Here is a 26,072-nt window from a genome sequence, read left to right on the forward strand (position 1 = left end):
CTGACTCACTGTCCCCCTCACCCAGACTGCCTAGGGATCAGTCTCTGACTCGCTGTCCCCCTCTCCCAGACTGCCTAGGGATCAGTCTCTGACTTGCTGTCCCCCTCACACCAGACTGCCTAGGAATCAGTCTCTGACTTGCTGTCCCCCTCACCCAGACTGCCTAGGGATCAGTCTCTCACCCGCTGTACACCTCACCCAGACTGCCTTGGGATCAGTCTCATACTGTCCCCCTCATACTGTCCTCCCCTGGGTCGGCTGGGGCCTCTGATGGCTGATTGGGCGGCAGGCAGGGCACCGTAGTGACAGACAATGGTAATTCTATTCCTCCTTCCCTCCCTACCCCCCCACACACACACACACACACCAGGCATGCACACCCACACTGGGCAGTTAGACACGCCTAATTTACCCTACCCCATCGCCATGACAGCGACCTGGGGTCGAGGGCCCCTAAAGAAAGCTGAATTGAGCCGCAGACTCACACACATGCGCGCGTGCAAAGGGACAGAGAGAACAGCTAAATGTTTACTCTCGATGACCCCCAACTCTAACATACACCATTAAATAAACTGGGCTGTGTTTAATGGGCGGCAGGGTAGCCTAGTGGTTAGAGCATTGGACTAGTAACCGAAAGGTTGCAAGTTCAAATCCCCGAGCTGACAAGGTACAAAAATCTGTCGTTCTGCCCCTGAACAGGCAGTTAACCCAGGTTGTCATTGAAAATAAGAATTTGTTCTTAACTGACTTGCCTAGTAAAATAAAAAATAAAAATGTAGAAAAAAAAACACTCCGTAAATAATGAATCAACCATATTCACCTACAAATGTTCCTTCCTTCACACCAGTAGTGGTGTGTGGGTAAAATCCCTGAGGAAGCCAAGCTATTAAAAAGCCATGTTAAACCCTGTGTTGTGATAATGGAGTTGTTTGCTCTGTAACCCATTCGTTCATCACGCGGCAGGGTAGCCTAGTGGTTAGAGTGTTGGACTGGTAACAGAAAGGTTGCAAGTTCAAATCCCTGAACAGGCAGTTAACCCCACTGTTCCTAGGTCGTCATTGAACATAAGAATTTGTTCTTAACTGACTTGCCTGGTTAAATAAAGGTAAAATATATATTCAATAAGGCTGTGGCAACAGTCACAAGATGGCAGGAATATATTTCCACTGGACAACAAGTTAGTTTTGTCACAAAACCCCAAAAAAATAACATCTGTCCCGGGTGACTTTCACAAAAAAAGTTAAACAGTTAACACGAAACAACTAAGTGAATTAGAAACCACAGATTTACCCACAAGTCAGCACAAAGACAACATGAGAAAATCAGTCCTCTATTCCAGCACCATTTCAACTTAAACATCATCAATTCAACAAGGCGATATATGCTTAGTTTAATAACACACTTAAAGGTACCAAAAACTGATAAATAGTCAAATTTGTGTGTGTGTGTGTGTGTGTGTGTGTGTGTGTGTGTGTGTGTGTGTGTGTGTGTATACATGCACGTGCAAGTAATACCAAAAAATGTTTACTCACCCTACTTGTAGACTATTTGAACTCCTCCTCTATTTCATGTTGGGAAAAACCCTTTTGTCTCTGTCATATGGTACACTTTCAGTGCTTCTACACCTGCATTGCTTGCTGTTTGGGGGTTTTAGGCTGGGTTTCTGTACAGCACTTAGATATATCAGCTGATGTACGAAGGGCTATATAAATACATTTGATTTGATTTGATTTGTTTTCATAGGCTAACTGGATAAAATTATTGCTCGCTTGGGCACTCAATGAACTAGCTAATTTAGCTAGCTAGTGAACTTTAGCTTTACTCGGCGACATCTAGGATACATATTAAACTTCAGTCGTCTCAGGCCAGTGGTAACGTAACGTATTCATTCATGGTTTGATCAGAATCTCCCGTCATTATCATTGACATGAGAAAATGAAGAAGAAATGAGAGAATTAAGTCAAAACCACAAGTCCAGGAACAAATCTGAATTTACGGAAAATTATTAAAACTCAAAGAGAGAGATTAAATTATTTTATAATTGTAATTTATTTATTGGTCAAATATTTGGGGAAGCCATCCCTATCACTACTTCACGCGTGTACAAATATTATAACTTGCTAATCTCGGAAACACAAATGACCACACTCAAACACCTACACAGAATGAATACAACCTCTTACTCACACAGACAAACACACACACACACACACACAATTTGGCCTCCCCTTGTTGCCAGCAGGCTTGTAGGAAATGTCAGTTGTTCGTCGCAGGGGGGTGGGGGTGAGGAGGGAGCTGGGGGGAGGTGTTATGAGGAAAAACTGCGGGGGTTCTTTGTGAGAGAGAGAGATAGCAAGAAAGAGAGCGAGAGAGCGAGCGAGCGATAGAGAGAGAGAGCACACAGCGTTCTATTTCCTATAGCCTAACAGCTGCTGGGCCGAGGTTTCTGTGTTGAGTGCAGAGAGACACTGAGTGAGCAAGCGGAGGGAGAGAGAGAGAGAGAGAGAGAGAGAGAGAGAGAGAGAGAGAGAGAGAGAGAGAGAGAGTGTTAAGGAGAATCCGTAGCCCTCTGGCTCACAAGGATAAAGGATTGCAGAAAGAAAGAGAGGGGAAAAAAGCACTCCCTCTCTTTACCTACCAGAGGTTTTGTGTTTATTTTCTTTGTCCTTCTCTAAATTTGTTTTATCCATCCTTCTTTCACCTCGGGTCCGGCGGAAGGAGGAACTGCACAACCCGGAGACGCTCTACAGCACGTTCAGCCGGTAAGCAGAATCATCCCTTTCTCTCTTCCTCTCTTTCGCTCTTTCTCTGCATTCATGCCTAATGCGTTGAACTGATAGTAAGATGGTGAGAGAGGTTGGAAAAGCCACAGCTCCATCACTACATCACTCTGGATGCGAGCCAAGCACGAGAGGACTTGGCTGGAGAGAGAGACGCTAGGAGAGGAGAGGAGAGGAGAGGAGAGGAGAGGAGAGGGAGAATGACGTTAAGGCTGGAGAGGAGAGGAGAGGAGGAGAATGAGGGTAAGGCTGGAGAGGCGAGGAAAGGAGAGGAGAGGGAAATTAAGGGTAAGGCTGGATAAGATGCTACAGCCCAGAAATTAGGTTAAACTCTGGATGCATGTGGCTGACAGAGAGGGGCAGATTTTCTGGAGGTATGAGTGGAAGGGAGACAGGGTAGGGTTGTGGAGGTATGAGAGGAAGGGACACAGGGTAGGGTTGTGGAGGTATGAGAGGAAGGAGACAGGGTAGGGTTGTGGAGGTATGAGAGGAAGGAGACAGGGTAGGGTTGTGGAGGTATGAGAGGAAGGGACACAGGGTAGGGTTGTGGAGGTATGAGAGGAAGGGAGACAGGGAGACAGGGTAGGGTTGTGGAGGTATGAGAGGAAGGAGACAGGGTAGGGTTGTGGAGGTATGAGAGGAAGGGACACAGGGTAGGGTTGTGGAGGTATGAGAGGAAGGAGACAGGGTAGGGTTGTGGAGGTATGAGAGGAAGGAGACAGGGTAGGGTTGTGGAGGTATGAGAGGAAGGAGACAGGGTAGGGTTGTGGAGGTATGTAAGGAAGGAGACAGGGTAGGGTTGTGGAGGTATGAGTGGAAGGGAGACAGGGTAGGGTTGTGGAGGTATGAGAGGAAGGAGACAGGGTAGGGTTGTGGAGGTATGAGAGGAAGGGACACAGGGTAGGGTTGTGGAGGTATGAGAGGAAGGAGACAGGGTAGGGTTGTGGAGGTACGAGAGGAAGGGACACAGGGTAGGGTTGTGGAGGTATGAGAGGAAGGGAGACAGGGTAGGGTTGTGGAGGTATGAGAGGAAGGGAGACAGGGTAGGGTTGTGGAGGTATGAGAGGAAGGGAGACAGGGAGACAGGGTAGGGTTGTGGAGATATGAGAGGAAGGAGACAGGGTAGGGTTGTGGAGGTACGAGAGGAAGGGACACAGGGTAGGGTTGTGGAGGTATGAGAGGAAGGAGAGGAATAATTCTGGAGGAAATGGAGGCTAAGCAGGAGGATGAGAATAGAGTGCTAGGCTAAAGAGGGAAGGAGAGAGAGAAAATAGTACTGGGTTGGATGGAGAGAGAGAAAAAGCTGTGACATGGTTGGTTGGATAGACTGAGAGCGAGAAAGAGGAAGCAAGAGAGAGAGGGTAAGAGAGGTTACAGGGTTAGATGGAGAAAGAGGAAGCAAGAGAGAGAGGGTAAGAGAGGTTACAGGGTTGGATGGAGAAAGAGGAAGCAAGAGAGAGAGGGTAAGAGAGGTTACAGGGTTAGATGGAGAAAGAGGAAGCAAGAGAGAGAGGGTAAGAGAGGTTCCAGGGTTAGATGGAGAAAGAGGAAGCAAGAGAGAGAGGGTAAGAGAGGTTACAGGGTTAGATGGAGAAAGAGGAAGCAAGAGAGAGAGGGTAAGAGAGGTTACAGGGTTGGATGGAGAAAGAGGAAGCAAGAGAGAGAGGGTAAGACAGGTTACAGGGTTGGATGGAGAAAGAGGAAGCAAGAGAGAGAGGGTAAGAGAGGTTACAGGGTTAGATGGAGAAAGAGGAAGCAAGAGAGAGAGAGGGTAAGAGAGGTTACAGGGTTGGATGGAGAAAGAGGAAGCAAGAGAGAGAGGGTAAGAGAGGTTACAGGGTTGGATGGAGAAAGAGGAAGCAAGAGAGAGAGGGTAAGAGAGGTTACAGGGTTGGATGGAGAAAGAGGAAGCAAGAGAGAGAGGGTAAGAGAGGTTACAGGGTTAGATGGAGAAAGAGGAAGCAAGAGAGAGAGGGTAAGAGAGGTTACAGGGTTGGATGGAGAGAGAGGAAGCAAGAGAGAGAGAGAGAGAGAGAGAGAGAGAGAGAGAGAGAGAGAGAGAGAGAGAGAGAGAGAGAGAGAGAGAGAGAGAGAGAGAGAGTAAGAGAGAGAGTAAGAGAGAGAGAGAGGGTAAGAGAGAGAGAGAGAGAGAGAGAGAGAGAGAGAGAGAGGGTTGAGAGAGAGAGAGAGAGAGGGTTGGATGGAGAGAGAGAGAAGAGAAAGAGAGAGAGAGAGAGAGAGAGAGAGAGAGAGAGAGAGAGAGAGAGAGAGAGAGAGAGAGAGAGGGTAAGAGAGAGGAGTAGAGAGGTTACAGGGTTGGATGGAGAAGAGGAAGAGAGAGAGGGTAAGAGAGAGAGAGAGAGAGAGAGAGAGAGAGAGAGAGAGAGAGAGAGAGTTACAGGGTTGAGATGGAGAGAAGAGGAAGTAAGAGAGAGAGAGAGAGAGAGAGAGAGAGAGAGAGAGAGAGAGAGAGAGAGAGAGAGAGAGAGAGAGAGAGAGAGAGAGAGGAGAGAGAGAGAGGGGTAAGAGAGGTTACAGGGTTGGATGGAGAAAGAGGAAGCAAGAGAGAGAGAGAGAGAGAGAGAGAGAGAGAGAGAGAGAGAGAGAGAGAGAGAGAGAGAGAGAGAGAGAGAGAGAGAGGGTAAGAGAGAGAGGGTAAGAGAGAGAGAGAGAGAGAGAGGGTAAGAGAGGGTACAGGGTTAGATGCTGTATCCAGGGGTTGTTTAAGGGAAAGGGGGATACCTAGTCAATTGTACAACTGAATGTATTCAACCTGAAATGTGTATATTACAATTAAGGCAACCCCTCGGAATCAAAGAGATGCAGCGGGTTGCCTTAATCGACGTCCACGGGGCGGTTATTTTGGGGGTTAAACGCCTTGCTCAAGGGTAGAACCGCAGACTTTTTCCATCTTGCTCAGGGATTCAAACCAGAGACCTTTCAGTTACTGGTCCAACGCTTTTAACCCCTAGTGTCCTATGGATGTGATAATGTAGTGGTAGCATATCTTAAGTCAGTTAACGAGGGCTTGTCTCCTTTCACTGCAGTACATTGCAGACACACACACACCTCAGTATGGTCATTGTGCACTACCAGCTGACTCTCTCTGCATGTCTCCCATCTCTACCTTTCTCCACCGTGGATAACACTACTGTCTGCCCTGCCGCTATGCAAACACACACACACACCTCAGTATGGTCATTGTGCACTACCAGCTGACTCTCTCTGCATGTCTCCCATCTCTACCTTTCTCCACCGTGGATAACACTACTGTCTGCCCTGCCGCTATGCAAACACACACACCTCAGTATGGTCATTGTGCACTACCAGCTGACTCTCTCTGCATGTCTCCCATCTCTACCTTTCTCCACCGTGGATAACACTACTGTCTGCCCTGCCGCTATGCAAACACACACACACACCTCAGTATGGTCATTGTGCACTACCAGCTGACTCTCTCTGCATGTCTCCCATCTCTACCTTTCTCCACCGTGGATAACACTACTGTCTGCCCTGCCGCTATGCAAACACACACACCTCAGTATGGTCATTGTGCACTACCAGCTGACTCTCTCTGCATGTCTCCCATCTCTACCTTTCTCCACCGTGGATAACACTACTGTCTGCCCTGCCGCTATGCAAACACACACACCTCAGTATGGTCATTGTGCACTACCAGCTGACTCTCTCTGCATGTCTCCCATCTCTACCTTTCTCCACCGTGGATAACACTACTGTCTGCCCTGCCGCTATGCACACACACACACCTCAGTATGGTCATTGTGCACTACCAGCTGACTCTCTCTGCATGTCTCCCATCTCTACCTTTCTCCACCGTGGATAACACTACTGTCTGCCCTGCCGCTATGCAGACACACACACCTCAGTATGGTCATTGTGCACTACCAGCTGACTCTCTCTGCATGTCTCCCATCTCTACCTTTCTCCACCGTGGATAACACTACTGTCTGCCCTGCCGCTATGCAAACACACACACCTCAGTATGGTCATTGTGCACTACCAGCTGACTCTCTCTGCATGTCTCCCATCTCTACCTTTCTCCACCGTGGATAACACTACTGTCTGCCCTGCCGCTATGCAGACACACACACTGACGTGAAATGCAAACACAATGCCAAAAAAAAACAATAGTCCTAGATCACAGTGCAGAAAGGGTGCATTGTGGGTCGTTTAGGGAGGAGAGACAGAGAGGGAGGGGAAAAAATGAATGAAAGGATGAATGGAGAGAATAACCCTGTTATGTATGGGGCATTTTGGAAGGATATATGGAGAGACTGAGAGAGGCAGGCAGGCAGGCAGGCAGGCAGGCAGGCAGGCAGGCAGGCAGGCAGGCAGGGAGGCAGGCAGGCAGGCAGGCAGGCAGGCAGGCAGGCAGGCAGGCAGGCAGGCAGGCAGGCAGGCAGGCAGGCAGGCAGGCAGGCAGGCAGGCAGGCAGGGAGGCAAGCAGGCAGGCAGGCAGGCAGGCAGGCAGGCAGGCAGGCAGGCAGGCAGGCAGGCAGGCAGGCAGGCAGGCAGGCATGCAGGCAGGCAGGCAGGCAGGCAGGCAGGCAGGCAGGCAGGCAGGCAGGCAGGCAGGCAGGCAGGCAGGCAGGCAGGCAGGCATGCAGGCAGGCAGGCAGGCAGGCAGGCAGGCAGGCAGGCAGGCAAGCAGGCAGGCAGGCAGGCAGGCAGGGAGGCAGGCAGGCAGGAATGAAAGGCAGGCAGGCAGGCAGGCAGGCATGCAGGCAGGCAGGCAGGCAGGCAGGCAGGCATTTTGCAGGCAGGCAGGCAGGCAGGCAGGCAGGCAGGCAGGCAGGCAGGCAGGCAGGCATGCAGGCAGGCAGGCAGGCAGGCAGGCAGGCAGGCAGGCAGGGAGGCAGGCAGGCAGGCAGGCAGGCAGGCAGGCAGGCAGGCAGGCAGGCAGGCAGGCAGGCAGGCAGGCAGGCAGGCAGGCAGGCAGGCAGGCAGGCAGGCATGCAGGCAGGCAGGCAGGCATGCTATATGTGTAATTATCTCTGTAATTCAGTATTGAATTGATCACCATCAACCATCCTGTAGCTCAGTTGGTAGAGCTTAGTGCATGCAACGCCAGGGTAGGGGGTTCGATTCCCGGGACCACCCGTACGTAAAATGTATTCATGCATGACTAAGTCACTTTGCATAAAATAATCTGATAATGGTATTATTTAAAATTAAAAATATGTTTTAAGTGAGAATAGGCATTGGTCTGAAGCTGAAAAATAAAGGAAATTCACATGAGCACCACAATCCCTATTCCACCAAGGTTATCCAGCACACATCTTCAAGCTACTATGTTGCTATTGTACTTCAAGGCAGGATTCTTCGGATTCAAATCTTCTCAAACAGCCTAATTCATACTTGAGGTGTTTTATTATTTGTTATAAACGATATTATAATAATAATAATTGTAAAAATGACCGACGTAATTAGAAGAGTCAAAATAAAATGATCCCTGATCCCTCTACGACAATCGCAAGCTCCGGGAAAATACACAAATAATGAACACAAACTTGTTTACAACCAAATGTACTTTCATCAGATATCGTCAACGTTGTAAATAGAATACAGAGATGACCACAATTGCTCTTGACAAGCTGCGGGTTTATAAAGCCTTTTCTGTACAAGACCAGTTCTAACACACCTGATTCTACTATTCATGGTCTCGAAGAACAGCTGAGTAGTAGAATCAGGTGTGGTAGTAGAATCAGGTGTGGTAGTAGAATCAGGTGTGGTAGTAGAGTCAGGTGTGGTAGCACTGGACTATTCATGGATGAACAGCTGAGTAGGAGAATCAGGTGTGGTAGTAGAATCAGGTGTGGTAGCACTGGACTATTCATAGATGAACAGCTGAGTAGTAGAATCAGGTGTGGCAGTAGAATCAGGTGTGGTAGTAGAATCAGGTGTGGTAGTAGAATCAGGTGTGGCAGTAGAATCAGGTGTGGTAGTAGAATCAGGTGTGGTAGTAGAATCAGGTGTGGTAGTAGAATCAGGTGTGGTAGGAGAATCAGGTGTGGTAGTAGAATCAGGTGTGGTAGTAGAATCAGGTGTGGTAGCACTGGACTATTCATGGATGAACAGCTGAGTAGTAGAATCAGGTGTGGTAGGAGAATCAGCTGAGTAGTAGAATCAGGTGTGGTAGTAGAATCAGGTGTGGTAGTAGAATCAGGTGTGGTAGGAGAATCAGGTGTGGTAGTAGAATCAGGTGTGGTAGTAGAATCAGGTGTGGTAGGAGAATCAGGTGTGGTAGTAGAATCAGGTGTGGTAGTAGAATCAGGTGTGGTAGCACTGGACTATTCATGGATGAACAGCTGAGTAGGAGAATCAGTTGTGGTAGTAGAATCAGGTGTGGTAGCACTGGACTATTCATGGAAGAACAGCTGAGTAGTAGAATCAGGTGTGGTAGTAGAATCAGGTGTGGTAGCACTGGACTATTCATGGATGAACAGCTGAGTAGGAGAATCAGGTGTGGTAGCACTGGACTATTCATGGAAGAACAGCTGAGTAGTAGAATCAGGTGTGGTAGCAGAATCAGGTGTGGTAGCACTGGACTATTCATGGAAGAACAGCTGAGTAGTAGAATCAGGTGTGGTAGCACTGGACTATTCATGGATGAACAGCTGAGTAGTAGAATCAGGTGTGGTAGCACTGGACTATTCATGGATGAACAGCTGAGTAGTAGATTCAGGTGTGGTAGCACTGGACTATTCATGGATGAACAGCTGAGTAGGAGAATCAGGTGTGGTAGCAGAATCAGGTGTGGTAGCACTGGACTATTCATGGATGAACAGCTGAGTAGGAGAATCAGGTGTGGTAGCACTGGACTATTCATGGATGAACAGCTGAGTAGGAGAATCAGGTGTGGTAGCACTGGACTATTCATGGAAGAACAGCTGAGTAGTAGAATCAGGTGTGGTAGTAGAATCAGGTGTGGTAGCACTGGACTATTCATGGAAGAACAGCTGAGTAGGAGAATCAGGTGTGGTAGCACTGGACTATTCATGGATGAACAGCTGAGTAGGAGAATCAGGTGTGGTAGCACTGGACTATTCATGGAAGAACAGCTGAGTAGTAGAATCAGGTGTGGTAGCACTGGACTATTCATGGAAGAACAGCTGAGTAGTAGAATCAGGTGTGGTAGCACTGGACTATTCATGGAAGAACAGCTGAGTAGTAGAATCAGGTGTGGTAGTAGAGTCAGGTGTGGTAGTAGAATCAGGTGTGGTAGTAGAATCAGGTGTGGTAGTAGAATCAGGTGTGGTAGCACTGGACTATTCATGAAGAACAGCTGAGTAGTAGAATCAGGTGTGGTAGTAGAATCAGGTGTGGTAGCACTGGACTATTCATGGATGAACAGCTGAGTAGTAGAATCAGGTGTGGTAGTAGAATCAGGTGTGGTAGCACTGGACTATTCATGGATGAACAGCTGAGTAGTAGAATCAGGTGTGGTAGTAGAATCAGGTGTGGTAGCACTGGAATATTCATGGATGAACAGCTGAGTAGTAGAATCAGGTGTGGTAGCACTGGACTATTCATGGATGAACAGCTGAGTAGTAGAATCAGGTGTGGTAGCACTGGACTATTCATGGAAGAATAGCTGAGTAGTAGAATCAGGTGTGGTAGCACTGGACTATTCATGGAAGAACAGCTGAGTAGTAGAATCAGGTGTGGTAGTAGAATCAGGTGTGGTAGCACTGGACTATTCATGGAAGAACAGCTGAGTAGTAGAATCAGGTGTGGTAGCACTGGACTATTCATGGATGAACAGCTGAGTAGTAGAATCAGGTGTGGTAGCACTGGACTATTCATGGATGAACAGCTGAGTAGTAGAATCAGGTGTGGTAGCACTGGACTATTCATGGAAGAATAGCTGAGTAGTAGAATCAGGTGTGGTAGCACTGGACTATTCATGGAAGAATAGCTGAGTAGTAGAATCAGGTGTGGTAGCACTGGACTATTCATGGAAGAACAGCTGAGTAGTAGAATCAGGTGTGGTAGTAGAATCAGGTGTGGTAGCACTGGACTATTCATGGAAGAACAGCTGAGTAGTAGAATCAGGTGTGGTAGCACTGGACTATTCATGGAAGAACAGCTGAGTAGTAGAATCAGGTGTGGTAGAACTGGACTATTCATGGATGAACAGCTGAGTAGTAGAATCAGGTGTGTTAGTAGAATCAGGTGTGGTAGTAGAATCAGGTGTGGTAGTAGAATCAGGTGTGGTAGCACTGGACTATTCATGGAAGAACAGCTGAGTAGTAGAATCAGGTGTGGTAGTAGAATCAGGTGTGGTAGCACTGGACTATTCATGGAAGAACAGCTGAGTAGTAGAATCAGGTGTGGTTGTAGAATCAGGTGTGGTAGTAGAATCAGGTGTGGTAGTAGAGTCAGGTGTGGTAGTAGAATCAGGTGTGGTAGCACTTGACTATACATGGAAGAACAGCTGAGTAGTAGAATCAGTTGTGGTAGTAGAATCAGGTGTGGTAGTAGAATCAGGTGTGGTAGCACTTGACTATACATGGAAGAACAGCTGAGTAGTAGAATCAGTTGTGGTAGTAGAATCAGGTGTGGTAGTAGAATCAGGTGTGGTAGCACTGGACTATTCATGGAAGAACAGCTGAGTAGTAGAATCAGGTGTGGTAGTAGAATCAGGTGTGGTAGTAGAATCAGGTGTGGTAGCACTGGACTATTCATGGATGAACAGCTGAGTAGTAGAATCAGGTGTGGTAGCACTGGACTATTCATGGAAGAACAGCTGAGTAGTAGAATCAGGTGTGGTAGTAGAATCAGGTGTGGTAGGAGAATCAGGTGTGGTAGTAGAGTCAGGTGTGGTAGCACTTGACTATACATGGAAGAACAGCTGAGTAGTAGAATCAGTTGTGGTAGTAGAATCAGGTGTGGTAGTAGAATCAGGTGTGGTAGCACTGGACTATTCATGGAAGAACAGCTGAGTAGTAGAATCAGGTGTGGTAGTAGAATCAGGTGTGGTAGCACTGGACTATTCATGGAAGAACAGCTGAGTAGTAGAATCAGGTGTGGTAGTAGAATCAGGTGTGGTAGCAAGGGACTATTCATGGAAGAACAGCTGAGTAGTAGAATCAGGTGTGGTAGCACTGGACTATTCATGGATGAACAGCTGAGTAGGAGAATCAGGTGTGGTAGCACTGGACTATTCATGGAAGAACAGCTGAGTAGTAGAATCAGGTGTGGTAGCAGAATCAGGTGTGGTAGCACTGGACTATTCATGGAAGAACAGCTGAGTAGTAGAATCAGGTGTGGTAGCACTGGACTATTCATGGATGAACAGCTGAGTAGTAGAATCAGGTGTGGTAGCACTGGACTATTCATGGATGAACAGCTGAGTAGTAGATTCAGGTGTGGTAGCACTGGACTATTCATGGATGAACAGCTGAGTAGGAGAATCAGGTGTGGTAGCAGAATCAGGTGTGGTAGCACTGGACTATTCATGGATGAACAGCTGAGTAGGAGAATCAGGTGTGGTAGCACTGGACTATTCATGGATGAACAGCTGAGTAGGAGAATCAGGTGTGGTAGCACTGGACTATTCATGGAAGAACAGCTGAGTAGTAGAATCAGGTGTGGTAGTAGAATCAGGTGTGGTAGCACTGGACTATTCATGGAAGAACAGCTGAGTAGGAGAATCAGGTGTGGTAGCACTGGACTATTCATGGAAGAACAGCTGAGTAGTAGAATCAGGTGTGGTAGTAGAATCAGGTGTGGTAGCACTGGACTATTCATGGAAGAACAGCTGAGTAGGAGAATCAGGTGTGGTAGCACTGGACTATTCATGGATGAACAGCTGAGTAGGAGAATCAGGTGTGGTAGCACTGGACTATTCATGGAAGAACAGCTGAGTAGTAGAATCAGGTGTGGTAGCACTGGACTATTCATGGAAGAACAGCTGAGTAGTAGAATCAGGTGTGGTAGCACTGGACTATTCATGGAAGAACAGCTGAGTAGTAGAATCAGGTGTGGTAGTAGAGTCAGGTGTGGTAGTAGAATCAGGTGTGGTAGTAGAATCAGGTGTGGTAGTAGAATCAGGTGTGGTAGCACTGGACTATTCATGAAGAACAGCTGAGTAGTAGAATCAGGTGTGGTAGTAGAATCAGGTGTGGTAGCACTGGACTATTCATGGATGAACAGCTGAGTAGCAGAATCAGGTGTGGTAGTAGAATCAGGTGTGGTAGCACTGGACTATTCATGGATGAACAGCTGAGTAGTAGAATCAGGTGTGGTAGTAGAATCAGGTGTGGTAGCACTGGAATATTCATGGATGAACAGCTGAGTAGTAGAATCAGGTGTGGTAGCACTGGACTATTCATGGATGAACAGCTGAGTAGTAGAATCAGGTGTGGTAGCACTGGACTATTCATGGAAGAATAGCTGAGTAGTAGAATCAGGTGTGGTAGCACTGGACTATTCATGGAAGAACAGCTGAGTAGTAGAATCAGGTGTGGTAGTAGAATCAGGTGTGGTAGCACTGGACTATTCATGGAAGAACAGCTGAGTAGTAGAATCAGGTGTGGTAGCACTGGACTATTCATGGATGAACAGCTGAGTAGTAGAATCAGGTGTGGTAGCACTGGACTATTCATGGATGAACAGCTGAGTAGTAGAATCAGGTGTGGTAGCACTGGACTATTCATGGAAGAATAGCTGAGTAGTAGAATCAGGTGTGGTAGCACTGGACTATTCATGGAAGAATAGCTGAGTAGTAGAATCAGGTGTGGTAGCACTGGACTATTCATGGAAGAACAGCTGAGTAGTAGAATCAGGTGTGGTAGTAGAATCAGGTGTGGTAGCACTGGACTATTCATGGAAGAACAGCTGAGTAGTAGAATCAGGTGTGGTAGCACTGGACTATTCATGGAAGAACAGCTGAGTAGTAGAATCAGGTGTGGTAGAACTGGACTATTCATGGATGAACAGCTGAGTAGTAGAATCAGGTGTGTTAGTAGAATCAGGTGTGGTAGTAGAATCAGGTGTGGTAGTAGAATCAGGTGTGGTAGCACTGGACTATTCATGGAAGAACAGCTGAGTAGTAGAATCAGGTGTGGTAGTAGAATCAGGTGTGGTAGCACTGGACTATTCATGGAAGAACAGCTGAGTAGTAGAATCAGGTGTGGTTGTAGAATCAGGTGTGGTAGTAGAATCAGGTGTGGTAGTAGAGTCAGGTGTGGTAGTAGAATCAGGTGTGGTAGCACTTGACTATACATGGAAGAACAGCTGAGTAGTAGAATCAGTTGTGGTAGTAGAATCAGGTGTGGTAGTAGAATCAGGTGTGGTAGCACTTGACTATACATGGAAGAACAGCTGAGTAGTAGAATCAGTTGTGGTAGTAGAATCAGGTGTGGTAGTAGAATCAGGTGTGGTAGCACTGGACTATTCATGGAAGAACAGCTGAGTAGTAGAATCAGGTGTGGTAGTAGAATCAGGTGTGGTAGTAGAATCAGGTGTGGTAGCACTGGACTATTCATGGATGAACAGCTGAGTAGTAGAATCAGGTGTGGTAGCACTGGACTATTCATGGAAGAACAGCTGAGTAGTAGAATCAGGTGTGGTAGTAGAATCAGGTGTGGTAGGAGAATCAGGTGTGGTAGTAGAGTCAGGTGTGGTAGCACTTGACTATACATGGAAGAACAGCTGAGTAGTAGAATCAGTTGTGGTAGTAGAATCAGGTGTGGTAGTAGAATCAGGTGTGGTAGCACTGGACTATTCATGGAAGAACAGCTGAGTAGTAGAATCAGGTGTGGTAGTAGAATCAGGTGTGGTAGCACTGGACTATTCATGGAAGAACAGCTGAGTAGTAGAATCAGGTGTGGTAGTAGAATCAGGTGTGGTAGCAAGGGACTATTCATGGAAGAACAGCTGAGTAGTAGAATCAGGTGTGGTAGCACTGGACTATTCATGGAAGAACAGCTGAGTAGTAGAATCAGTTGTGGTAGTAGAATCAGGTGTGGTAGTAGAATCAGGTGTGGTAGCACTGGACTATTCATGGAAGAACAGCTGAGTAGTAGAATCAGGTGTGGTAGTAGAATCAGGTGTGGTAGCAAGGGACTATTCATGGAAGAACAGCTGAGTAGTAGAATCAGGTGTGGTAGCACTGGACTATTCATGGAAGAACAGCTGAGTAGGAGAATCAGGTGTGGTAGCACTGGACTATTCATGGATGAACAGCTGAGTAGGATAATCAGGTGTGGTAGCACTGGACTATTCATGGAAGAACAGCTGAGTAGTAGAATCAGGTGTGGTAGTAGAATCAGGTGTGGTAGCACTGGACTATTCATGGAAGAACAGCTGAGTAGTAGAATCAGGTGTGGTAGCACTGGACTATTCATGGAAGAACAGCTGAGTAGTAGAATCAGGTGTGGTAGCACTGGACTATTCATGGAAGAACAGCTGAGTAGTAGAATCAGGTGTGGTAGTAGAATCAGGTGTGGTAGTAGAATCAGGTGTGGTAGCACTGGACTATTCATGGAAGAACAGCTGAGTAGTAGAATCAGGTGTGGTAGCACTGGACTATTCATGGAAGAACAGCTGAGTAGTAGAATCAGGTGTGGTAGCACTGGACTATTCATGGATGAACAGCTGAGTAGTAGAATCAGGTGTGGTAGCACTGGACTATTCATGGATGAACAGCTGAGTAGTAGAATCAGGTGTGGTAGCACTGGACTATTCATGGATGAACAGCTGAGTAGTAGAATCAGGTGTGGTAGCACTGGACTATTCATGGATGAACAGCTGAGTAGTAGAATCAGGTGTGGTAGCACTGGACTATTCATGGATGAACAGCTGAGTAGTAGAATCAGGTGTGGTAGCACTGGACTATTCATGAAGAGCAGCTGAGTAATAGAATCAGGTGTGGTAGTAGAATCAGGTGTGGTAGCACTGGACTATTCATGGAAGAACAGCTGAGTAGTAGAATCAGGTGTGGTAGCACTGGACTATTCATGAAGAACAGCTGAGTAATAGAATCAGGTGTGGTAGCACTGGACTATTCATGGAAGAACAGCTGACTAATAGAATCAGGTGTGGTAGCACTGGACTATTCATGGAAGAACAGCTGAGTAGTAGAATCAGTTGTGGTAGTAGAATCAGGTGTGGTAGTAGAATCAGGTGTGGTAGCACTGGACTATTCATGGAAGAACAGCTGAGTAGTAGAATCAGGTGTGGTAGTAGAATCAGGTGTGGTAGCACTGGACTATTCATGGAAGAACAGCTGAGTAGTAGAATCAGGTGTGGTAGTAGAATCAGGTGTGGTAGCAAGGGACTATTCATGGAAGAACAGCTGAGTAGTAGAATCAGGTGTGGTAGCACTGGACTATTCATGGATGAACAGCTGAGTAGGAGAATCAGGTGTGGTAGCACTGGACTATTCATGGAAGAACAGCTGAGTAGTAGAATCAGGTGTGGTAGCAGAATCAGGTGTGGTAGCACTGGACTATTCATGGAAGAACAGCTGAGTAGTAGAATCAGGTGTGGTAGCACTGGACTATTCATGGATGAACAGCTGAGTAGTAGAATCAGGTGTGGTAGCACTGGACTATTCATGGATGAACAGCTGAGTAGTAGATTCAGGTGTGGTAGCACTGGACTATTCATGGATGAACAGCTGAGTAGGAGAATCAGGTGTGGTAGCAGAATCAGGTGTGGTAGCACTGGACTATTCATGGATGAACAGCTGAGTAGGAGAATCAGGTGTGGTAGCACTGGACTATTCATGGATGAACAGCTGAGTAGGAGAATCAGGTGTGGTAGCACTGGACTATTCATGGAAGAACAGCTGAGTAGTAGAATCAGGTGTGGTAGTAGAATCAGGTGTGGTAGCACTGGACTATTCATGGAAGAACAGCTGAGTAGGAGAATCAGGTGTGGTAGCACTGGACTATTCATGGAAGAACAGCTGAGTAGTAGAATCAGGTGTGGTAGTAGAATCAGGTGTGGTAGCACTGGACTATTCATGGAAGAACAGCTGAGTAGGAGAATCAGGTGTGGTAGCACTGGACTATTCATGGATGAACAGCTGAGTAGTAGAATCAGGTGTGGTAGCACTGGACTATTCATGGAAGAACAGCTGAGTAGTAGAATCAGGTGTGGTAGCACTGGACTATTCATGGAAGAACAGCTGAGTAGTAGAATCAGGTGTGGTAGCACTGGACTATTCATGGAAGAACAGCTGAGTAGTAGAATCAGGTGTGGTAGTAGAGTCAGGTGTGGTAGTAGAATCAGGTGTGGTAGTAGAATCAGGTGTGGTAGTAGAATCAGGTGTGGTAGCACTGGACTATTCATGAAGAACAGCTGAGTAGTAGAATCAGGTGTGGTAGTAGAATCAGGTGTGGTAGCACTGGACTATTCATGGATGAACAGCTGAGTAGTAGAATCAGGTGTGGTAGTAGAATCAGGTGTGGTAGCACTGGACTATTCATGGATGAACAGCTGAGTAGTAGAATCAGGTGTGGTAGTAGAATCAGGTGTGGTAGCACTGGAATATTCATGGATGAACAGCTGAGTAGTAGAATCAGGTGTGGTAGCACTGGACTATTCATGGATGAACAGCTGAGTAGTAGAATCAGGTGTGGTAGCACTGGACTATTCATGGAAGAATAGCTGAGTAGTAGAATCAGGTGTGGTAGCACTGGACTATTCATGGAAGAACAGCTGAGTAGTAGAATCAGGTGTGGTAGTAGAATCAGGTGTGGTAGCACTGGACTATTCATGGAAGAACAGCTGAGTAGTAGAATCAGGTGTGGTAGCACTGGACTATTCATGGATGAACAGCTGAGTAGTAGAATCAGGTGTGGTAGCACTGGACTATTCATGGATGAACAGCTGAGTAGTAGAATCAGGTGTGGTAGCACTGGACTATTCATGGAAGAATAGCTGAGTAGTAGAATCAGGTGTGGTAGCACTGGACTATTCATGGAAGAATAGCTGAGTAGTAGAATCAGGTGTGGTAGCACTGGACTATTCATGGAAGAACAGCTGAGTAGTAGAATCAGGTGTGGTAGTAGAATCAGGTGTGGTAGCACTGGACTATTCATGGAAGAACAGCTGAGTAGTAGAATCAGGTGTGGTAGCACTGGACTATTCATGGAAGAACAGCTGAGTAGTAGAATCAGGTGTGGTAGAACTGGACTATTCATGGATGAACAGCTGAGTAGTAGAATCAGGTGTGTAGTAGAATCAGGTGTGGTAGTAGAATCAGGTGTGGTAGTAGAATCAGGTGTGGTAGCACTGGACTATTCATGGAAGAACAGCTGAGTAGTAGAATCAGGTGTGGTAGTAGAATCAGGTGTGGTAGCACTGGACTATTCATGGAAGAACAGCTGAGTAGTAGAATCAGGTGTGGTTGTAGAATCAGGTGTGGTAGTAGAATCAGGTGTGGTAGTAGAGTCAGGTGTGGTAGTAGAATCAGGTGTGGTAGCACTGACTATTCATGGAAGAACAGCTGAGTAGTAGAATCAGGTGTGGTAGTAGAATCAGGTGTGGTAGTAGAATCAGGTGTGGTAGCACTTGACTATACATGGAAGAACAGCTGAGTAGTAGAATCAGTTGTGGTAGTAGAATCAGGTGTGGTAGTAGAATCAGGTGTGGTAGCACTGGACTATTCATGGAAGAACAGCTGAGTAGTAGAATCAGGTGTGGTAGTAGAATCAGGTGTGGTAGTAGAATCAGGTGTGGTAGCACTGACTATTCATGGATGAACAGCTGAGTAGTAGAATCAGGTGTGGTAGCACTGGACTATTCATGGAAGAACAGCTGAGTAGTAGAATCAGGTGTGGTAGTAGAATCAGGTGTGGTAGGAGAATCAGGTGTGGTAGTAGAGTCAGGTGTGGTAGCACTGACTATACATGGAAGAACAGCTGAGTAGTAGAATCAGTTGTGGTAGTAGAATCAGGTGTGGTAGTAGAATCAGGTGTGGTAGCACTGGACTATTCATGGAAGAACAGCTGAGTAGTAGAATCAGGTGTGGTAGTAGAATCAGGTGTGGTAGCACTGGACTATTCATGGAAGAACAGCTGAGTAGTAGAATCAGGTGTGGTAGTAGAATCAGGTGTGGTAGCAAGGGACTATTCATGGAAGAACAGCTGAGTAGTAGAATCAGGTGTGGTAGCACTGGACTATTCATGGAAGAACAGCTGAGTAGTAGAATCAGTTGTGGTAGTAGAATCAGGTGTGGTAGTAGAATCAGGTGTGGTAGCACTGGACTATTCATGGAAGAACAGCTGAGTAGTAGAATCAGGTGTGGTAGTAGAATCAGGTGTGGTAGCAAGGGACTATTCATGGAAGAACAGCTGAGTAGTAGAATCAGGTGTGGTAGCACTGGACTATTCATGGAAGAACAGCTGAGTAGGAGAATCAGGTGTGGTAGCACTGGACTATTCATGGATGAACAGCTGAGTAGGATAATCAGGTGTGGTAGCACTGGACTATTCATGGAAGAACAGCTGAGTAGTAGAATCAGGTGTGGTAGTAGAATCAGGTGTGGTAGCACTGGACTATTCATGGAAGAACAGCTGAGTAGTAGAATCAGGTGTGGTAGCACTGGACTATTCATGGAAGAACAGCTGAGTAGTAGAATCAGGTGTGGTAGCACTGGACTATTCATGGAAGAACAGCTGAGTAGTAGAATCAGGTGTGGTAGTAGAATCAGGTGTGGTAGTAGAATCAGGTGTGGTAGCACTGGACTATTCATGGAAGAACAGCTGAGTAGTAGAATCAGGTGTGGTAGCACTGGACTATTCATGGAAGAACAGCTGAGTAGTAGAATCAGGTGTGGTAGCACTGGACTATTCATGGATGAACAGCTGAGTAGTAGAATCAGGTGTGGTAGCACTGGACTATTCATGGATGAACAGCTGAGTAGTAGAATCAGGTGTGGTAGCACTGGACTATTCATGGATGAACAGCTGAGTAGTAGAATCAGGTGTGGTAGCACTGGACTATTCATGGATGAACAGCTGAGTAGTAGAATCAGGTGTGGTAGCACTGGACTATTCATGGATGAACAGCTGAGTAGTAGAATCAGGTGTGGTAGCACTGGACTATTCATGAAGAGCAGCTGAGTAATAGAATCAGGTGTGGTAGTAGAATCAGGTGTGGTAGCACTGGACTATTCATGGAAGAACAGCTGAGTAGTAGAATCAGGTGTGGTAGCACTGGACTATTCATGAAGAACAGCTGAGTAATAGAATCAGGTGTGGTAGCACTGGACTATTCATGGAAGAACAGCTGAGTAGTAGAATCAGGTGTGGTAGCACTGGACTATTCATGAAGAACAGCTGACTAATAGAATCAGGTGTGGTAGCACTGGACTATTCATGAAGAACAGCTGAGTAATAGAATCAGGTGTGGTAGCACTGGACTATTCATGGAAGAACAGCTGAGTAGTAGAGTCAGGTGTGGTAGCACTGGACTATTCATGGAAGAACAGCTGAGTAGTAGAGTCAGGTGTGGTAGCACTGGACTATTCATGAAGAACAGCTGAGTAGTAGAATCAGGTGTGGTAGGAGAATCAGGTGTGGTAGTAGAATCAGGTGTGGTAGTAGAATCAGGTGTGGTAGTAGAATCAGGTGTGGTAGCACTGGACTATTCATGAAGAACAGCTGAGTAGTAGAATCAGGTGTGGTAGGAGAATCAGATGTGGTAGTAGAATCAGGTGTGGTAGTAGAATCAGGTGTGGTAGTAGAATCAGGTGTGGTAGCACTGGACTATTCATGGGAGAACAGCTGAGTAGGAGAATCAGTTGAGCGCAAAAGTGATGATTTGTTTACTAGATTTAAGAGTTATTTAGCAAGTTTAGTTTAGTGAACGATTACAAACCTTACAATGTCTTAGAAATCAGAACATATACGATGCGACAATAGACTATTGACGATTTGAGAAAGTAGAGATAAAAATAAAAACTTACGCTCTGTGTCCTTGTTTCGGGCTGTACACCCTGTTCTCTCATCAAATGATCAAATTTCCACCTATCAGACTATACTCCAATTAATCTTGTCTTTACTAATATGTTTCATTAGTTTTGATTTAGAATGGCCCCGTTATCAAATGGACGGGATCGGGGGGCGGGGGTAGGGGCGGGGTCGGGGGCGGGGGAAGGGGCGGGGTCGGGGGCGAGGGCGGGACATGTGATCTTTATGCGCTCCAATAGCGAATGGAGGCCGCACACTTTCCCCACCGGTCTGTTTTTCACTGATGCCTGGTAGGCTACATTGGTTTTATAGCATCAACCAATGTTTGAAGAGCATGCTCTCACTGAGATACAGGTCATATTCGCCCAGTACTCTGTATGTCATGGGCTCTCCTACCCTGTTCCTGCTACCCAGTACTCTGTATGTCATGGGCTCTCCAACCCTGTTCCTGCAGATACCCAGTACTCTGTATGCCATGGGCTCTCCTACCCTGTTCCTGCTACCCAGTACTCTGTATGTCATGGACACTCCAACCCTGTTCCTGCAGATACCCAGTACTCTGTATGCCATGGGCTCTCCTACCCTGTTCCTGCAGATACCCAGTACTCTGTTTGCCATGGGCTCTCCTACCCTGTTCCTGTATCTACCCAGTACTCTGTATGCCATGGGCTCTCCTACCCTGTTCCTGCTACCCAGTACTCTGTATGTCATGGACACTCCAACCCTGTTCCTGCAGATACCCAGTACTCTGTATGCCATGGGCTCTCCTACCCTGTTCCTGCATCTACCCAGTACTCTGTATGTCATGGGCTCTCCAACCCTGTTCCTGCATCTACCCAGTACTCTGTATGTCATGGGCTCTCCTACCCTCTTCCTGCAGCTACCCAGTACTCTGTATGCCATGGGCTCTCCTACCCTGTTCCTGCAGCTACCCAGTACTCTGTATGTCATGGGCTCTCCTACCCTCTTCCTGCAGATACCCAGTACTCTGTATGTCATGGGCTCTCCTACCCTGTTCCTGCTACCCAGTACTCTGTATGTCATGGGCTCTCCAACCCTGTTCCTGCAGATACCCAGTACTCTGTATGCCATGGGCTCTCCAACCCTCTTCCTGCAGATACCCAGTACTCTGTATGTCATGGGCTCTCCAACCCTTTTCCTGCAGATACCCAGTACTCTGTATACCATGGGCTCTCCAACCCTCTTCCTGCAGATACCCAGTACTCTGTATGTCATGGGCCCTCCAACCCTGTTCCTGCAGATACCCAGTACTCTGTATGTCATGGGCTCTCCAACCCTCTTCCTGCAGATACCCAGTACTCTGTATGTCATGGGCCCTCCAACCCTGTTCCTGCAGATACCCAGTACTCTGTATGTCATGGGCTCTCCCTTTTCCTGCAGACCCTCTTCCTGCAGTTCAGCTACCCAGTACTCTGTATGCATGGGCTCTCCTACCCTGTTCCTTCAGCTACCCAGTACTCTGTATGTCATGGGCTCTCCAACCCTGTTCCTGCATCTACCCAGTACTCTGTATGTCATGGGCTCTCCAACCCTGTTCCTGCATCTACCCAGTACTCTGTGTGCCATGGGCTCTCCTGCCCTGTTCCTGCTACCCAGTACTCTGTATGTCATGGGCTCTCCAACCCTGTTCCTGCAGATACCCAGTACTCTGTATGTCATGGGCTCTCCTGCCCTGTTCCTGCAGATACCCAGTACTCTGTGTGCCATGGGCTCTCCAACCCTGTTCCTGCAGATACCCAGTACTCTGTATGCCATGGGCTCTCCAACCCTCTTCCTGCAGATACCCAGTACTCTGTATGTCATGGGCTCTCCAACCCTCTTCCTGCAGATACCCAGTACTCTGTATGTCATGGGCCCTCCAACCCTGTTCCTGCAGATACCCAGTACTCTGTATGTCATGGGCTCTCCAACCCTCTTCCTGCAGATACCCAGTACTCTGTATGTCATGGGCCCTCCAACCCTGTTCCTGCAGATACCCAGTACTCTGTATGTCATGGGCTCTCCAACCCTTTTCCTGCAGATACCCAGTACTCTGTATGCCATGGGCCCTCTAACCCTGTTCAGCTACCCAGTACTCTGTATGCTATGGGCTCTGCAACCCTGTTCCTGCAGCTACCCAGTACTCTGTATGTCATGGGCTCTCCAACCCTGTTCCTGCATCTACCCAGTACTCTGTATGTCATGGGCTCTCCAACCCTGTTCCTGCATCTACCCAGTACTCTGTGTGCCATGGGCTCTCCTGCCCTGTTCCTGCTACCCAGTACTCTGTATGTCATGGGCCCTCCAACCCTGTTCCTGCAGATACCCAGTACTCTGTATGTCATGGGCTCTCCTGCCCTGTTCCTGCAGATACCCAGTACTCTGTATGCCATGGGCTCTCCAACCCTGTTCCTGCAGATACCCAGTACTCTGTGTGCCATGGGCTCTCCAACCCTGTTCCTGCAGATACCCAGTACTCTGTATGTCATGGGCTCTCCAACCCTCTTCCTGCAGATACCCAGTACTCTGTATGCCATGGGCTCTCCAACCCTGTTCCTGCATACCCAGTACTCTGTATGCCATGGGCTCTCCAACCCTGTTCCTGCTACCCAGTACTCTGTATGCCATGGGCTCTCCAACCCTGTTCCTGCTACCCAGTACTCTGTATACCATGGGCTCTCCAACCCTGTTCCTGCAGCTACCCAGTACTCTGTATGTCATGGGCCCTCCAACCCTGTTCCTGCTACCCAGTACTCTGTATGCCATGGGCTCTCCAACCGTATTCCTGCAGCTACCCAGTACTCTGTATGTCATGGGCTCTCCAACCCTATTCCTGCAGCTACCCAGTACTCTGTATGTCATGGGCTCTCCAACCCTCTTCCTGCAGCTACCCAGTACTCTGTATGTCATGGGCTCTCCTACCCTGTTCCTGCTACCCAGTACTCTGTATGTCATGGGCTCTCCTACCCTGTTCCTGCTACCCAGTACTCTGTATGTCATGGTCCCTCCAACCCTGTTCCTGCTACCCAGTACTCTGTATACCATGGGCTCTCCAACCCTGTTCCTGCAGATACCCAGTACTCTGTATACCATGGGCTCTCCAACCCTGTTCCTGCATCTACCCAGTACTCTGTATGTCATGGGCTCTCCAACCCTGTTCCTGCAGATACCCAGTACTCTGTATGTCATGGGCTCTCCAACCCTGTTCCTGCAGCTACCCAGTTCTCTGTATGTCATGGGCTCTCCAACCGTATTCCTGCAGCTACCCAGTACTCTGTATGTCATGGGCTCTCCAACCCTCTTCCTGCAGCTACCCAGTACTCTGTATGTCATGGGCTCTCCTACCCTGTTCCTGCTACCCAGTACTCTGTATGTCATGGGCTCTCCTACCCTGTTCCTGCTACCCAGTACTCTGTATGTCATGGTCCCTCCAACCCTGTTCCTGCTACCCAGTACTCTGTATACCATGGGCTCTCCAACCCTGTTCCTGCAGATACCCAGTACTCTGTATACCATGGGCTCTCCAACCCTGTTCCTGCTACCCAGTACTCTGTATGCCATGGGCTCTCCAACCCTGTTCCTGCTACCCAGTACTCTGTATACCATGGGCTCTCCAACCCTGTTCCTGCAGATACCCAGTACTCTGTATGTCATGGGCTCTCCAACCCTGTTCCTGCTACCCAGTACTCTGTATGTCATGGGCTCTCCAACCCTGTTCCTGCAGATACCCAGTACTCTGTATGTCATGGGCTCTCCAACCCTGTTCCTGCAGATACCCAGTACTCTGTATGTCATGGGCCCTCCAACCCTGTTCCTGCAGATACCCAGTACTCTGTATGTCATGGGCTCTCCAACCCTGTTCCTGCTACCCAGTACTCTGTATGCCATGGGCTCTCCAACCCTGTTCCTGCTACCCAGTACTCTGTATACCATGGGCTCTCCAACCCTGTTCCTGCTACCCAGTACTCTGTATGTCATGGGCTCTCCAACCCTGTTCCTGCTACCCAGTACTCTGTATGCCATGGGCTCTCCAACCCTGTTCCTGCTACCCAGTACTCTGTATGCCATGGGCTCTCCAACCCTGTTCCTGCAGCTACCCAGTACTCTGTATGTCATGGGCTCTCCAACCCTGTTCCTGCATCTACCCAGTACTCTGTATGTCATGGGCTCTCCAACCCTGTTCCTGCAGCTACCCAGTACTCTGTATGTCATGGGCTCTCCAACCCTGTTCCTGCAGCTACCCAGTACTCTGTATGTCATGGGCTCTCCAACCCTGTTCCTGCTACCCAGTACTCTGTATGCCATGGGCTCTCCAACCCTGTTCCTGCAGGTACCCAGTACTCTGTATACCATGGGCTCTCCAACCCTGTTCCTGCATCTCTCCACCCAGTACTCTGTATGCCATGGGCTCTCCAACCCTGTTCCTGCTACCCAGTACTCTGTATGCCATGGGCTCTCCAACCCTGTTCCTGCTACCCAGTACTCTGTATGCCATGGGCTCTCCAACCCTGTTCCTGCATCTACCCAGTACTCTGTATGTCATGGGCTCTCCAACCCTGTTCTTGCTACCCAGTACTCTGTATGTCATGGGCTCTCCAACCCTCTTCCTGCATCTACCCCGTGCTTCATTAGAGAAATGAATTGAAATCTGTTCGGAACATCGATAGTGTTTTTTTTGCAACTGAATATATTTTAGTAAACTGTTAACAGCCCCTCGGCATGTTAGAGAAATGAATAAAGGACAGAGAGGGGAGGAGATGAAAACGGACGGTGGTGAGATAGTCTCTATAGCTAACGGTAATGTGTCACCCAATTAATTATGAAATAAAAAAAATCACTATTATTAGGCTATTGAAAAACCAAGTAGAAATTCACTGTAATTGTAGGCTACCTGTGAGCCGCCCTGCACAATCAATTAACCAATAGCCTTGGGCTCTGACGTGTCTCTCTCAGACTCATGGACAGACCCGTTGGAGAGGAGCATGAGCTAACCAGTCCATCCAGTATGAATAATAACAGAGTCCACACTCAAAGGTCATTACCTGAATTTAGGCTCGACCAACTACTATGTACCAGAGACCTCTTAATAAATCCGTAAAAAAAGTTTAAAAAAAGTTGTTCTGCCAATGCGTAATATGTCGTAGACTATGTATTGTATGAGGCACAATCATAATTTTATTTATTTTTTATTTTTCTCAGGGGTTGGGCTCATAAGCCTATGCGTATGCACAAGCTCTGATATTCTTAATATGGGGTTTTTGAATGATTCATCACCTTACATCTCCATTTTGTCCACAACGACCGTGTTCCAAACTCAGTTTCAACTTGCTGTTATTAAACT

At 47.5% G+C, this 26,072-nt stretch overlaps 1 protein-coding gene across 1 annotated transcript in view; it reads left to right on the forward strand.

Moving 5' to 3' along the window:
- Positions 1-2,384: 2,384 nt before the first annotated feature.
- The window catches only part of fam49al (family with sequence similarity 49 member A, like), a 145,559-nt gene continuing 121,871 nt past the window's right edge, over positions 2,385-26,072 (forward strand). The window contains 1 exon segment of the mRNA XM_052472886.1: positions 2,385-2,762. The gene's annotated coding sequence lies outside the window, so the exon portion shown is untranslated.

The sequence above is a fragment of the Oncorhynchus keta genome, chromosome 20, assembly GCF_023373465.1.
Source record: "Oncorhynchus keta strain PuntledgeMale-10-30-2019 chromosome 20, Oket_V2, whole genome shotgun sequence".
NCBI lineage: Eukaryota > Metazoa > Chordata > Actinopteri > Salmoniformes > Salmonidae > Oncorhynchus > Oncorhynchus keta.